Consider the following 16,117-nt stretch of genomic DNA (forward strand, 5'->3'; position numbering starts at 1 on the left):
CACCATCAACAACACCAGCAATACGATCACCAAAACCACCAACACCACCACCATCAACACCACCAACACAACCACCAACAACACCACAATCAATACCACCAACACCACGAACACCACCACGACCACCAAAACCACCACCAACAACACCACCACCATCAAAACCACCAACAACACCACCTCCACCACCAACACCACCACCAACACCACCACCATCAACACCAACAACACCACCATCAACAACACCACCAACTCGACTACCAACACCACCAACAACCCCACCAACACAACCACCATCAACACCACCACCATCAACACCACCAACAACACCACTAGCAACAAAGATAAAGATCCCCCTTATAGATGAAATAGACTGTTGGGGCAAGTGCTGATAGCCAGCAGTACCTATGAAGGCCAGAACGGCACACGAGGGCGTGGGTGGCCAACACAACGCCCGGCCGCCTTTGTCTCCCTAGTGGCGACGTTTACACACCACACCAGGTACTCATTTGAGGCTGAGTCGACCTAGGGGAGGCCCAGGATCGGTTCACATAATTGTCACCGGTGTTGGCCTTGAGCGGAAATCCAACTCGGAGTCACCGGGTTCATAGCGCGGCGCGTTAACCACTACACACACACAGACTCACACACACACACAGACTCACACACACACAGACTCACACACACACATACTCACACACACACAGACTCACACACACACAGACTCACACACACACAGACTCACACCACCACACCGCTCCTCACCTTCGCCAGAGTCTCTCCCCGCCTCTCCAACGGACAAACTGCCAGGGGGAAGCGCGTGGCGCGAGACGAGGGGGCGGTTCCATGTGACCACGCCCACCATGACGTAACCAGCCCTGAGCGCCTCCCCCCACCGGAGCTCCTCCCCCCTTTGGCCACACCTCCTCACCCTACCCCTTTACCACCTTCGCCCCGCCCCTCTCCCCGCCCCTCCCCCCGCTGCTTCTTCCGCTGAGGCCGGGGCGAGTGGAGGCGGCGCTGTGCATTGTGGGTGGCGAGCGGCCGATTTGGATTCCCGCTCACGGCCACCGTCGGTGGCTCGCGAGCTTCTGAAGCGGCGGCTCGGTGGCTGGGCCACCTCTACGTCGACTCAGCCCGAAGAAGGCGAGAAGCTTGCACGGTGTGGACACAGCAGCAGTGGCGGTGGTGCGGGGGAGGGGGAGGCAGAGGAGGCGCCTGGCCCACAGCCGTCACGCGCTAGGCGCCTGCTGAGTTCACGGCCCTGCTGCTGATGATGATGATGAGGAGAGGCACTGCCAGATTGCGGCTGATGGGATGAGTTAAATTTAGTTTTTTTGTATCTCTGGAGGGACGGATTTGTTGTCGTGGCAGAAATGGCCTCCACTTGAGGCCGCGATGTGGAGTATTTGGTCTCCTCTTCCACGCTGGGCGTAGCCACACTTTACCCTCCACACGCGGGCCGTGAGCTCACTGGACTTGCAATGCAGAGGTGCAGGTTCGAGTCCATTTCACACTCAGCCACTCACTCACTCAGCCACCCACTCAGCTACTCACTCACCCACCCACTCAGCCACCCACTCACCCACCCACTCACTCAGTCACCCACTCACTCAGCCACCCACTCACTCACCCACTCACTCAGTCACCCACTCACTCAGCCACCCACTCACTCAGCCACCCACTCACCCACCCACTCACTCAGCCACCCACTCACCCACTCACTCACCCACTCACTCAGCCACCCACTCACTCAGCCACCCACCCACTCACCTACCCACCCACTCATCAACTCACCCACCCACTCATCAACTCACCCATCCACAGAGGGATAGAGACCCTTCATGCAGTGGTTGTGTAGTATCTACGTCAATATTTTTGTTTGGTTATGGTGGTGGTCGTGGTGGTGGTCGTGGTGGTGGTCGTGGTGGTGGTCGTGGTGGTGGTCGTGGTGGTGGTCGTGGTGGTGGTGGTCGTGGTGGCGGTCGTGGTGGTGGTTGTGGTGGTTGTTGTGGTTATGATTGTGGTGGTTGTGATTATAATTGTGGCTTTAGTTTTGGTTGTATAGGTGGTTGTAGTGGTGGTTGAGGTTACAGTTGTGGTGTAGGTGGTTATGTTGGTTTGTTATGGTAATTGTGGCTCTGGTTGTGGTGGTTTTGGTTGTGGTTATAATTGTGGTTGTGTAGGTTGTGGTTATATGTGCGGTTGTGGTGTTTGTGGTTATATTTGTTATAATTGTGTAGGTGGTGGTTGTAATGGTCATAGTTGTGGTGTAGGTGGTTATGATGGTTGTTATGGTAGTTGTATATATTTTGAACTTCTATCACACCCTACCCAGCCAACCGTGCTAATTGGAGGTGTGGTTTTAGTTGTGGTTATTTTATGGTTGTTTTGGTTATAGTTGTGGTGGTGATTGTGGTTGCTGTAGGTGCTGGGATGAAGGATGCGTTCTGGGTCCTCTGCCCATGCGACTCCAACAGCGATGGCTCCAGCCAGCACTGCCGCCCCTGTGCCGCGTTGGTCACATGACCTTGCCTCCCAGCATACCTTGCAGTCGTCGTTGATTCTGGACCATCTTTACCTCCTGCATCTCTAGAGGAGCTCTCGCTTCCTCCACGCACTCGCCTCCTACCTCTGCTTTCTCTCCCCGTGTCTCCCTCCTCTCTCTCCCTGTGTCTCCATCCCGCTCTTATTTCTGGGTGGTCCAGGTTCAGGGGTCAGGAGTTTACTGGCTGCACTCCAACCTTTGACCTTGGCTGTCACTCGAGTGGATTTGTCGCACAGCAGTCAACCCATAGCATCAGGATCTGTCCCGTGACCTCCTCCTGCGCCTAGCCTGGAACAGCAGTCAACCTGTGGCACCGGGATCTGTCCTGTGACCTCCTCCTGCACCTAGCCTGGTACAGCAGTCAACCCATGGCACCTGGGTCTGTCCCGTGTACTCCTCCTGCATCTAGCCTGGTACAGCAGTCAACCCATGGCACCTGGTTTGTTGTGATATTACCGCCACGTAGTGGCGAATGGTGGCCATTGTTGTGAGTTGGTGGGCTTTTGTGTAAGTAATGGTGATTGAGTGTGTGACTATCATGTCGTGTGTGCGAGTTGGATAGTAATGGTGTGTTTATGAGGGTAAGTGTGTGTGGGTGTGTGAGAATCGTGGTGAGGATGTGAGTGATGGTATGTGACAGTGTGAGTTTGATGGTGATTGTATCATGGTGAGTGCAAGCAATACTGTGAGTTTGACTTATTTGCCCCCCCTCCCTTTACCCACTACCCACTCTTCCTTCCTCTTCCTCTCTCCCCCCACTCTCCCCTACCCCCTCTACCTCCCTCTCTTTCCCTGCCTCTCTATCCCTCTCCTTTCTCCCGTAACTACCTCGCCTGTTATACAGGAGGTCGTGGGTCGATCCCTACCCTCACACCTGCTATATATTTAAGTTTGCATGTCTCTCTCTCCCTGTGGTCGCGTTCAGAGTGTTAGGTTTCTATAATGTCGACGTGATGATAAGCCACTTCGTTGACCGATAATTTTTGGCCTTTTCTATTCTGAAGAAGAGCTGTGTAGCTCGGTGGGCCTCACCTGGTAAAATATAAATAGTTTAGTTTCCTCTCTTCCTCCTCCCTTCCTCCCTCTCCACACCCCCTACCCCCCAGCACAACAATAAGAAGCAGGAGGAGGAAGGTTCGTCTCCCAAGCCGAGCGCTTCTGGGTCCACCTTCATGATCCTCCCTCTGCCCCAGGGTGGAAAGATCCCCTCGCACAGGGTTACGGTATCCCACCCACATACACACAGGGTTACGGTACCCCACCCACATACGCACAGGGGTACGGTGTCCCCGCCACACATACGCACAGGGGTACGCCCCCTACTCACATGCCAGGCTATGTGCACCACACAGAGACCCAAAGACTCACACATAGATCCATAGACTCACACAGACCCATAGACTTACACAGAAACCAATTAACTCAAACAAAGACCCGTCGAAACACCGACAATATACTTGCACAAAGACCCATAGACTCACACAGACTCATCCACTCGTGCACCCATCCATTCAACGACTCACAGGCTTACTCGCTCACCCAATCCCTCACCTACTCACTCAGCCACTCACTCAAGAACTCGCTCACCCATTTACCCACCCACTTGCTCACCCACTTGTGCATCCACTCACAGAATCACTCATAAACTCACCCACTCACACGCTCAGAAACTGACTCACAAAATAATTCACCCACTCGTGCACTCACTCGCCCACTTCCCCATGTGCGCACAGATTCACCCACTTACTTACTCACTCACAGACTCCCTCTCTGATAGACTCACTCACAGACTCAATCGCTCACAGACTCACTCAGAAGCTCTCATCCACTAACTTATTCAGAAACTCACTCAACCACCGACCCACTTACTTAAAAACTACCTCACTTATCCGCACCCACTCACTGACCTACTTACTCATTCACTCGCTCAGCCACTCACTGACCAACTCGCTCACTTGCAGACTCACTCACTCATCCACTCACTCCGAAACTCATTCCTCCACCCACCGACTCACTCGCAACCATTAACTCATCCACTCAATCATTTCACCCATTCACTCATCTACTCACTCAACTACTCACTCATTCAACAACCCACTCACTCACCCACTCACTTGGAGACTCTCACCCACTCACTCACCTGCCCGCCCAGTCTATCAGCCACTCATTCAGAAACTCACTCACCTACGCACTCACCCACACAATCGATCAACAACTCACATTCTCAATCAAGCACCCACCCACACACTCACTCACCCACTCACTCACCCACTCACTCATCCACTCTTCCATTCACTTAAGAACCACTCCCTCAACCACCAACTCAGAATGTCACTCCTCCACTCACCCATTTACTCCCCCACTCGCTCACCCACTCATTCAACAACTTTCTAACTCGTAAACTCACTTGCTCATCCACTCACTCATCCATTCACTCATCCATTCGCTCATCCAATCTCTCACCCACTCGCTCACCCACTCGCTCACCCACTCGCTCATCCACTCACTCACAGACTGACTCAGAAACTCACTCACCCAATCATTCACCCACTGACTCACTCACACATTCGCTCAACCATTCACTCACAGAGTCACTCAGACTCACTCGCTCACAGAAGCAGGAAGAAGCTCACTCACCCACTAACCTATTCAGAAACTCACTCAACCACCAAACCACCTACTCAAAAACTCCTTTACTCATCCGCACTCACTCACTAACCTATCTACTCATTTACTCAATCAGCCACTCACTGACCAATGCTTACTCACTAACTCGCTCACTCATGCACTCAGAAAATCACTCATCCACTCACTTAGAAACTCCGACAACCACCGACCCACTCGCTGAAAAACTCACTCATCTACTCTCTCGCTCACTTTCTTATTGACTCACCCACTCCCTCACCAATTCACTCGTTTCCCCACTCATTCCTTCAGTAACTCACTCAATCAGCAACTCGGTCAATTATTATCTAATTCAATCACTCACCCATTCACTCGGAGACTCACTCGCTCACTCATCCTCCACTCACTCACCCACTAACCCACTCAGAAACTCACTCGGCTACTCACTCACCACTCATTCACCCACTCATCCATTCATTAAATAAATCACCCACTCGCCCACTTTCTCAGCCACTCAATCAGAAACTCATTCACCTACTCACCCACACACTCACTCACCCACTTACCTATCCACTCTTCCACTCATTCAAGCACCCACTCCCTTAACCACGAACTCAGAATATCACTCACCCACTCACCCTCCCAATGATTTCATCACTCACTCACTCCATCAGTCACTCACCCACTCACTCATCCACTCAATCAATAACCTGCTCATTCACTTACTCACTCACTAACGCGCTCATCTACTTGCTCAATTAGTCACTCACTCACCCACTTTTTCACATTTATTTCTTTCCGTCACTTCCTCATTCAGCTACTTCACCAATGATTAACTTATTCATTCACTCAATCACGTATCCACTCACTCACCTACTCACCCACCTACTCGCCCATCCACCCAATCACTCAGAAACTCACTCACCCACTCAATTAGCCACTCACTGACCCACTCACTCACTAATTCACTCAGAAATGCACTCACCCACCCACTCATTTATCAAATAATCCACTCTCTCACCTACACACCCACTCACACACAAATGTACACACTCACTAACCCTGTCCCTCACCTACTCACTCACATACTCACTCATCCACTCGCTCAACCACTCACAGATTCACTCACTCACAGACTCTCTCATCCACCAATTCTCACTTGGTCACCCACTCATCTACTCAATAATTCACCCACCCACAAACGCACACACAAAAACACCCACAAAGATAAAGATCCCCCGTATAGCCATAACAGACCGTTGGGGCAAATGCTGTTAGCAAGCACCTATGAAAGCCAGCATGGAACACGAGGGGGTGGGTGGCCAGCAACAGGCACGGCCAACTTCGTCTCCCTTGTGGTGAGGTGTGTGCACATCACCACTAGGGAGATGAAGTTGGCCGTAGGTCAACACAGCCTCAAATGAGTGCCTGGTGATGTGCACACACCTCACCAGACACTCATTTGAGGCTGTGTTGACCTACGGGATACCTGGTTCAGATAATCGTCACCAGTGTTGACCATTAGAGGGAATCAAACCTGGGTCGCCAAGTTCGTAGCGCAGCACACTAATCGCTATACTACACACTCACTCTCACAAGCTCACTCTCACAAGCTCACTCACTCTCACAAACTCACTCACTCTCACAATCTCAATCACACTCTCACAAGCTCACTCACTCTCACAAGCTCTCTCTCACAAACTCACTCACTCCCACATGGTCACTCACAAGCTCACTCACACTCACAGGCTTACACTCACAAACTCACTCTCACAAGCTCACTCACTCTCACAAACTCACTCACTCCCACATGCTCACTCACTCTCACAAACTCACTCGCTCTCATAAGCTCACTCGCTCTCACAAACTCACTCGTTCTCACAAACTCACTCGCTCTCATAAGCTCACTTACTCTCACAAGCTCACTCTCTCTCACAAGCTCACTCGCTCTCAAAAACTCACTCTCACAAGCTCACTTACCCTCACAAGCTCACTCACTCTCACAAACTCACTCACCCTCACAAACTCACTCACTCTCACAAGCTCACTCACTCTCACAAACTCACTTTCACAAACTCACTCTCGCACAAACTCACTCACTCTCACAAACTCACCCTCGCACAAACTTACTCTGACTCACTCTCACACAAAGACAAATACATTCCCTGTTTGAGATTCCCTTTTAGCCTGAAGAGACTGTTGGGGAATGTGCTGTTAGCGAGCACCTATTGAGACCGAATCAGCACACTCGGGAGTGGGTGGCTTTAGAGTTCAGTGTTACTCACTGGGGCTTCCATAGAGTTCGGTGTTAATCATTGGGTCTCCCATAAAGTTCAGTGTTAATCACTGGGACTTCCTTAGAGTTCAGTGTTACTCATTGGGGCTCCAATAGGGTTAAGTGTTAATCACTGGATCTCCCATAGGGTTCAGTGTTGCTCACTGGGTCTCCCATAGGGTTGCATGTTAATCAATGGGTCTCCCATAGGGTTCGTGTTACTCACTGGATCTCCCATAGAGTTCAGTGTTACTCACTGGGTCTCCCATAGGGTTGAGTGTTAATCACTGGGTCTCCCATAAGGTTTGGTGTTAATCACTGGGGCACCAATAGGGTTCAGTGTTACTCACTGGGTCTCCCATAGGGTTCAGTGTTAATTACTGGGGCTCCCATAGGGTTCAGTATTAATCACTGGGTCTCCCATCGGGTTCAGTGTTACTCACTGGGTCTCCCATATAATTCAGTGTTAATTACTGGGTCTCCCATAGGGTTCAGTATCAATCACTGGGTCTCCCATATGGTTGAGTGTTACTCACTGGGTCTCCCATAGGGTTCAGTGTTACTCACTGGGCATTCCATAGGGTTGAGTGTTACTGGGTCTCCCATAGGGTTCATTGTTATTTACTGGGTCTACCATAGGGTTGAGTGTTAATCACTAGGGCTCCCATAGAGTTCAGTTTTAATCACTGTGTCTCCCATAGAGTTCAGTGTTAATCACTGGGGCTCACATAGGGTTCAGTGTTAATCGTTGGGTCTCCCATAGGGTTCGTGTTAATCATAGACCCATAGATTCCTAAAACCCTAACTCTATAAACACCTAAGCCTCTATACCCCTAACCCTCTAAACCTATAACCCTCTAAACCCCTATACTCGAAAACCATAACCCTCTAATCCCCTTCACCCTTAACACCCTAACTTTCTAATCCCCTTAACCCTTAAACCCCTCACCCTCTAAACTCCTCACCCTCTAAACCCCTATGCCTCTAACCCCCTAACCCTCTGAACCCAAACCCCTAACTCTTTGAGCCCCTAACTTTCTAAACCCTTAAAAACCAAACCCTCTAAAACCCTAACCCTCGAAACCTATATCCTTCTAAAGCGTAACCTTCAGAACCCTTAACCCTGTAAACCTCGAAACCTTAACATTCTACAACCCTAATCCCTAGCCTAAATCCGAACCCATCTAACCCCAACCATCTCAAAATCTAACTAACCCCTAACCCTCTAAACACCTAACCTTCTAAACCCCAACCTTCTAAACCTCTAACCCTCTAAAAACCCTAAAACCCAAACCCTCTAAACACCTAACACTCTAATCTCCTAACCGTTTAAACCCCTACAACCCAAACCCTAAAAAACCCCTAACCCTCAAACATTTATACCACTAAACCCATAACTCTCTAAACCCCCAACTCTCCAATCCCATGTTTTTTTTTTGCGGTAAGATCGTGTAAATATAAATGTCTTAAAACCCATCACCACCCGCCACAGCCAATTAATAAAGTGCCAATTAGTTTCTACTTTGGCACATCGGTGTGTTGGAGACTAACCCAAATACACCTTTATTATGCATAACGCCTCAACCCCATAACTCCCCCTGTGCCACCCCCCATGTCCCCCCTCACCCCCACACCCCCCTCACCCCCCACCCACCACACCCCCCTAGCCTCCGCCCACTGCTACTTCCGCTGAGGCCGGGGCGAGTGGAGGCGGTGCTGTGCATTGTGGGTGGCGAGAGGCTGATTTGGATTCCCTCTCACGGTCACCGTCGGTGGCTCGCAAGCTTCTGAAGTGGTGGCTCGTTGGCTGGGCCTCCTCTACGTCGACTCAGCCAGAAGAAGGTGTGAACCAAGCGCAGTGTGGACACATCAGCAGTGGCGGTGGTGGGGGGGGAGACAAAGGAGGCATCTGGCCCACAGGTGCCTCCTTTGTCTTACTCCCCCCGTGTCTCCCTCCTCTCTCTCCCCGTGTCTCCCTCCCCTCTCTCCCCGTGTCTCCCTCCCCTCTCTCCCCGTGTCTCCCTCCTCTCTCTCCCCGTGTCTCCCTCCTCTCTCCCCATGTATCCTTCCTCTCTCTCCCCGTGTCTCCATCCTCTCTCTCCCCGTGTCTCCATCCTCTCTCTCCCCGTGTCTCCCTCCCCTCTCTCTCCCCGTGTCTCCATCCTCTCTCTCCCCGTGTCTCCCTCCCATCTCTCTTACGTGTTTCCCTCCTCTCTCTCCCCATGTCTCCCTCCTCTCTCTCCCCGTGTCTCCCTCCCCTCTCTCCCCGTGTCCCCCTCCCCTCTCTCCCCATTTCTCCCTCCTCTCTCTCCCCGTGTCTCCCTCCTCTCTCTCCCCGTTTCTCCCTCCTCTCTCTCCCCGTGTCTCCCTCCTCTCTCTCCCCGTGTCTCCCTCCTCTCTCTCCCCGTGTCTCCCTCCTCTCTCTCCCCGTGTCTCCTCTCTCTCCCCGTGTCTCCCTCCTCTCTCTCCCCGTGTCTCCCTCCTCTCTCTCCCCGTGTCTCCTCTCTCTCCCCGTGTCTCCCTCTTCTCTCTCCCCGTGTCTCCCTCCTCTCTCTCCCCGTGTCTCCCTCCTCTCTCTCCCCGTGTCTCCCTCCCCTCTCTCTTACGTGTCTCCCTCCTCTCTCTCCCCATGTCGCCATGTCCCCTTCTCTCTAGGTGGTGCAGGTTCAGGAGTTTTCTGGCTGCACTCTGACCTTTGGCCTTGGCTGTCGCCCAAGTGGGATTGTCGCACAGCAGTCAACCCATAGCATCAGTATCTGTCCCATGACCTCCTCTTGCACCTAGCCTGGCACAGCAGTCAACCCATGGGACCTGGCTCTGTTCCATAACCTCCTGCACCTAGCCTGGCTCAGCAATCAACCCATGGCACCTGGGTTGTTGTGATTACATCACCGTCATGTATTGGCGAATTACGGCTGTTGTCATTGTGGGTTTGTAGGCTTGTGTGTGAGTAATGGTGCATGTGTGACTTTCATGACGTGTGTGAGAGTAGGATGGTAGGGGTGTGTTTTTGAGGGTGAGTGTGTGAGTATCATGGTGAGTGTGTGAGTGTGTTTTAGATGGCTGGCAATGTTGATGGGTGGTGATGATGATGCTAGCCTTGTGCTAGAGAATGGCCCACTGAAACTAATATAACAGAGCATCTACCCTTCAAGTGCTGTCTGGTCCACATCGTAAAGGGTAGGACTTTCCCACCTGTTCTTTATTTAAGAGCAACGTTGGTCACAACAATGTTGTTACTTCTTACAGCTGGAATTTATCCTAAGTACATGGAGAACCACATTGCAGCCATGTGATAGTTTGTGTTGTGCAGTGAATGATGACCGGGCTGAGACCATTAACTCGCTAGACTTGAGAATCTGCTTTGATCACAGGCTGCTGCCTGGATTCAAACCCAGGTACTCCGTGGTGCCAATTCAGTGCTTTGACCACTAGGTCCATGGGCCGCCTCTAAACACCCCCCACGTTAAAGACATAAGCAGCAACCTGTTTAGTGAGCAGCAGCATTCTTTGAATATTTTGCCAAAGCAATTGGGATTGTGGAGCAGTGGCACAGTCCTGCATTTGCTTTCTCTTTAATCCACCAAACGCAACTTGCCGCTTGATTGTTGCGCACCCATTTTCACTGGTTGGTGCACAGAGGCAGGTGGATTTAAGATACTCAATCATTTGTTTCAACTGCTGTGGCAGATGGTGGAGCAGAGGGGCAGTGGGCAGAGGGCCAATGGAGTGGTGGGGTAGTGTAGCTGTGGGGCAGAGAATGGGATTATTTGTGGGGAAGAAGGCGAATCACCTGAATGTTTTCCCACCACCGCTTGTATGTACTCTGAAGAAGAACCATTTCGTAAAACGTCTCTTATTATCTATTTGTCCTTGTACCGCCGCAAACATAGCCGGGACAGCGCACACACGAGCCAAGGCACATTTAACCAACCCAGGCAGCACTCGCAAGCAATGCAACGTTACGTTGTGTCCTCCTGGGTTGATTTCACAAAGTTTATAGTAACACCAACAACAAATATATTGATCCTAATTCTTAACAGGGTGGCCTTGAGACTTGGCACGTGCAGGTTTTGTTCATTGTCTGCACCAGACCCCTCCAGCTCTCTCACACTGGGTCAGCTGCCCCTTCCACGTCCTGGAAACCATGGCAAGGTCATCCCATGAGGACTGCCTGGATGAAAACCAGCATGGAAGGGGCCCAGTGTGGGGCCGGCTATGCTTATGGAATAGTCCTGTGTGTATGTGTGATGTGAGGTGTCCTGGTAGCAGTCATTCTCCCCTGTAGTCCTGGCATCTTCTGCTCATCTTCATTCCCCAGCTGTGGTCGCAGTGGCACAGTCTCTCTGGGGAACCGTGCGGTGTGTGTGTGGCGTGTGTCACGGGGTGGGTGGGTCGTATGGTGATAGCGGTCATTGTTGGCACCGATCCACGACCACCGCCACCACGCCTACTGGGCGGTGGACCTGCCACCACAAAGCAGCACATGGCGGAGGAGTGAGGTGAACGCTGTCGTCACGCGAGCGAGGCCCCCTCGCTTCCTCTTGTTTTCGTGCATCTCCACCTGCACCTCCTCCATCTTCTCCTCCTCTGTCTCATCCTCCTCCATCCCCTCTTCTTCATCCTCCACTACCGTCTTCTCCTCTACCTCCTCATCCTCTTCCTGCGCCACCTCTGTCTTCTACACCTTCTCCTCCTCCACTAGCACCATCTCTTCCTCCTTCATCTTTTCCTCACCCTCCAGCACCACCATCTCCTCCACCCTCTTCTCTTCCTCCACCACCACCATTGTTTCCGCTTTGTCCGTCGTCTCCATCTCCTCCACCACGACCATCTGTTCATCCTTTGTTGTCTCCTTGCCTTCCGTCTCCGTATTGTCTTTATCCTCTCCCTCCGTGTTCTCCATTGTCACCATCACAATCTCGTCCTCCTTTGCCTTCTCTTCCTCCGATTTCTCCTCCTCCGTCTCTACCTCATCCTCCATCATCTCCACCTCTTCTTTCGACTCCTCCACAACCTCTGACTTCAATTCAAATGCCTGGACGAGTGAGGAGGAGGGCTGCGCTGGCTTAGATCAGTGAAGAGACAAACACGACACCGTTTCACCTTCCTGCTACGGCAGACATCGCCATCTCCCCATCCGTGGGTGGAATGTGTGGTGGATTCATTCGAGCTTAATATAAACAGCAGTAACGACATGGCCAGTGAGTGTGCTTAGTATTGGTGCTGTCATTCTCATGGGGCAAGGCTATCCTTGAGATAGGTGCAGCTGTGTCTCACACAGACTGTTGTAGTTTCACAGTAGTGGGTGGCGTTGCTGTGTAAATTTAGCTGATTCATTTTTAGTGATATTTTATGTGTCATTCTCCCCTTGGACATAGTGGCCTAAGCATTTAAAATTACATCGGTGGAGATCCTGAACATCCACTGTGACGGAATGGGTGTGTATCTTTGTGGTTAATGCAGCGGCAGTAATAACCAGGGCGGGAAGCAAGATCTGAACTGTAAGCGGTGAGCGATGAGTGTGCGACCTTTTGGCTGCTTCAACCCATCCAAAGATTTCGATAAAATATCCGACAGTGATTTGAGGTCGACAAAGCCGCCTCCCTTGACGTCAAAGGCATCTCAGAGTGCATTGAGCGCGATGAGCCACTCACATTTCGCATCTCAACGCATTTGAAATTGGACACCCCTCCCAGTGGTAGCTGTCTCTGTGCATTCCAAGGCAACTTGGCAGCTGGCCTGGAAACAGTCGTAAGAAGTCTGCCAAAATATCACGGTGTCTACATAAGGGAGAACCCATGGGCACCCCCATGGGTTCTCCCTTATCACCAGTGATAGCCAATGTTTTCATGGAGAAATTTGAATCAGACGCCATCCAGACTTCCACCCTCAGACCTTCCCTGTGGAAGAGATATGTAGACGACACTTTCGTCATTTGGCCACATGGCCTCCCAGCTTTGAACCTCTTCCTACACCACATCAATTCCAGACGTCCCGCCATCAAATTCACCATGGAAGTGGAGAAAGATGGCAAGTTGCCATTCTTGGATGTTCTGTTTGAGAGGAGACCTGATTGCTCATTGGGACATTCTGTCTACAGGAAACCCACCCACACAGATTCCTACTTGAAACCTGATTCCCACCACCCGACTCAAAAGAATTCTCTCATCAAAACGTTATACCACAGGGCTCATTGTATTTCGGACCAACACCACCTGGCCAGTGAATTTAAACACGTACATCTGGCCCTCAAGAGAAACGGATACTCTGACCATACCATCCGCCAATCTGTTTCTCCCTCCGCCAATCTGTTTCTCCCTCCATACAGAAACAACCACTTGATACTCCGGTCAAAACCATCACACTACCATATATAGCAGGCGTTACTAAAAAGATCTCCAAAATTCTAAACAAACACAAGATCCTGGTCCGGTTCAATACAGTACACAAAATCCGTGACCTGATCCCATCCGTGAAGGATGTCATTCTTGATTTACAGTACTCCGGGGTTTACAAATTGAGCTGCACTTGTGGTGATTGCTATATCGGGGAGACGAAACAACATGTCTCTGACCGAATTCGCGAGCACAAATCAGATTTGAAACACGGCAGAACGAATTCTGCTACGGCAGAACGAATTCTGCCGTAGCTGATAATTGTTTCAACGCTGTGGGTGATCACGATATAATTTTCTCCGATACCAAGGTCCTTTGCAAACCGACAGGTTATCATCAGAGATTTGTTCACGAGGCAATTCAGATTTACAAACACAGACACAATTTCAACCGAGAAGATGGTTTCAAATTAAGCAACCATTGGAACGATGTTCTAAATTGAACCAAACATTAAACTAATTTCAATGGTACAGTATATTTATTTCAAATAGTGGCACTCCAAACTTCCAAGGTCGTGATTTTTGTTTTATTTTTTACCTACGTGACGTTACCTAATAGAACCAATGAGTATGGAGCCTTGCAGGCACGAAAGCTTCAAATCTAAATTTCAATGGTACAGTATATTTATTCTAGTAGTGCTATTCCAAACTCCCAGGGTGGTGTATTATCATCTTGTGCTAATTCCAAGCTTTGTCAGTGGTGCGTTTCATGCTAATTTTCTTTGTCAGGGCGTTTGCTGTTTGCCCCCTCACAGCTTAAAGGGAGGCGACCAGCGCTTGGCTTTCTTCACTCCAACGCTGTCCGCTGGACAGGTTGGTCCCTTCACCTGATGAAGGCCGTGATTTTTGTTGTTTTAATTTTTTACCTACGTGACTTTACCGAATAGAACCAAAGAGAATTGAGCAGCGCGCTAACCACTACACTACCACTAAGCTACCACTACACTACCACTACACTACCACTAAGCTACCACTACACTACCACTACACTACCACTACCCTACCAGTACACTACACTACGCATGTCCATACGCACAGCAGTGTAATAGGATAACAGCGTTTTGTGATTATTTTCACAGGTTAAACATAAGAACACTGAAGGACTTCATGACGATGACAAAAATGCACGCCATTCTAATGCATTCTGCATTCAATTACTACTGAGATTGAGAAATTTGGCCTCTTGTTCAGCTTGGCCTCAGGTTCAGTAAATAATATTGTTTATGTGCGTCAAGTCTTTTTCAAGTCCATACTTCCATTTATTTGCCTTTTGTCGCAACGTACTGGGTCAGATTATCCTGCGCATTTGTAAAATATATCTCATAATCCCCCCTGGGGATGCAAATCTTCGGTTCTAGACGTCGCCTTTCATGAACGTTGCATTCACTTGTTGATTTCGTAAATTTACAATCCGCATATTAATCAGCGCTCCTAAGCTAATGTGGTCATTATACTTATGCCTATGTGTGCTGTATTGTTTTAGGAATGGCCCATTTTTGTTTTTCATTTTGTAGTGGTGTTTTGTGTTGAGTTCCGTCTCTTGAGTGTTTAAGTTTATTCTAGACTTCGTCACGTTAAGGTGGTGCTTTGTAGTCCTTTGTGGTCCTATTGACGAATAGCTTAAATCGAAAAGGACGTCAATTGGAAATGATTAATCGACTTTAAAGTGTTTGATTTGAGAATATTTTATAACTGTTGAATTCCTGAAAGTGAAATAATTTTCCTAGTTCCTTAACTGTTTGACCAAGCTAATTAATACAGATTTTGATGCGAGTTTTAACATTAAAATTCTTGCAGATGAATTAAGACCTGATTTGTTTTTTAAAGATGACTGATCGTACATTATTGATACCATATTCTTCCTTAAAAAAAACACGGACGAGTAGACATGCACACGAGTGTGTATCCAAACACGACTATATATACAGCGGTGGGCATTCACTTACGAATGTGCATATACAGGGGTGTACATACATACAGAGATACAATGCAGTGTACATGCACAGCAGTGTACACAGCAGTGTATGTACACAAGGATTGCGTTCCACTGCGAACACGACCGATTGTACCTACATACATATGCACACAAACGTGTACATACACAGACGAGTGCTCGTCTTGTGGTGTTTCCTATATTATGGTTTGTTATACATACACGCAGAAGTACATATATACACACGTGAGTGTACATACACAGCAGTGTACACACGCGCGAGTGTGCATGCACAGCAATATTATCGTTAATATTTTTTTGCAGATGAATACAAATCAGATT

The 16,117-nt window shown here is 49.7% G+C and overlaps 1 long non-coding RNA gene across 1 annotated transcript; it reads left to right on the forward strand.

Annotated features, from left to right (window-relative positions):
• Positions 1 to 987: 987 nt before the first annotated feature.
• LOC142923342 (uncharacterized) lies at positions 988 to 15,644 on the forward strand. Its single transcript, XR_012940689.1, has 5 exons — positions 988 to 1,159; positions 3,652 to 3,768; positions 9,113 to 9,287; positions 14,572 to 14,655; positions 14,922 to 15,644. It is a non-coding gene; the product is annotated as an uncharacterized LOC142923342 (long non-coding RNA).
• Positions 15,645 to 16,117: the final 473 nt, after the last annotated feature.

Source organism: Petromyzon marinus, unplaced genomic scaffold (genome assembly GCF_048934315.1).
Source record: "Petromyzon marinus isolate PM22_M1 ecotype Great Lakes invasive population unplaced genomic scaffold, UKy_Petmar_22M1.pri1.0 PM_Scaffold_432, whole genome shotgun sequence".
Taxonomy (NCBI): Eukaryota; Metazoa; Chordata; class Hyperoartia; order Petromyzontiformes; family Petromyzontidae; genus Petromyzon; species Petromyzon marinus.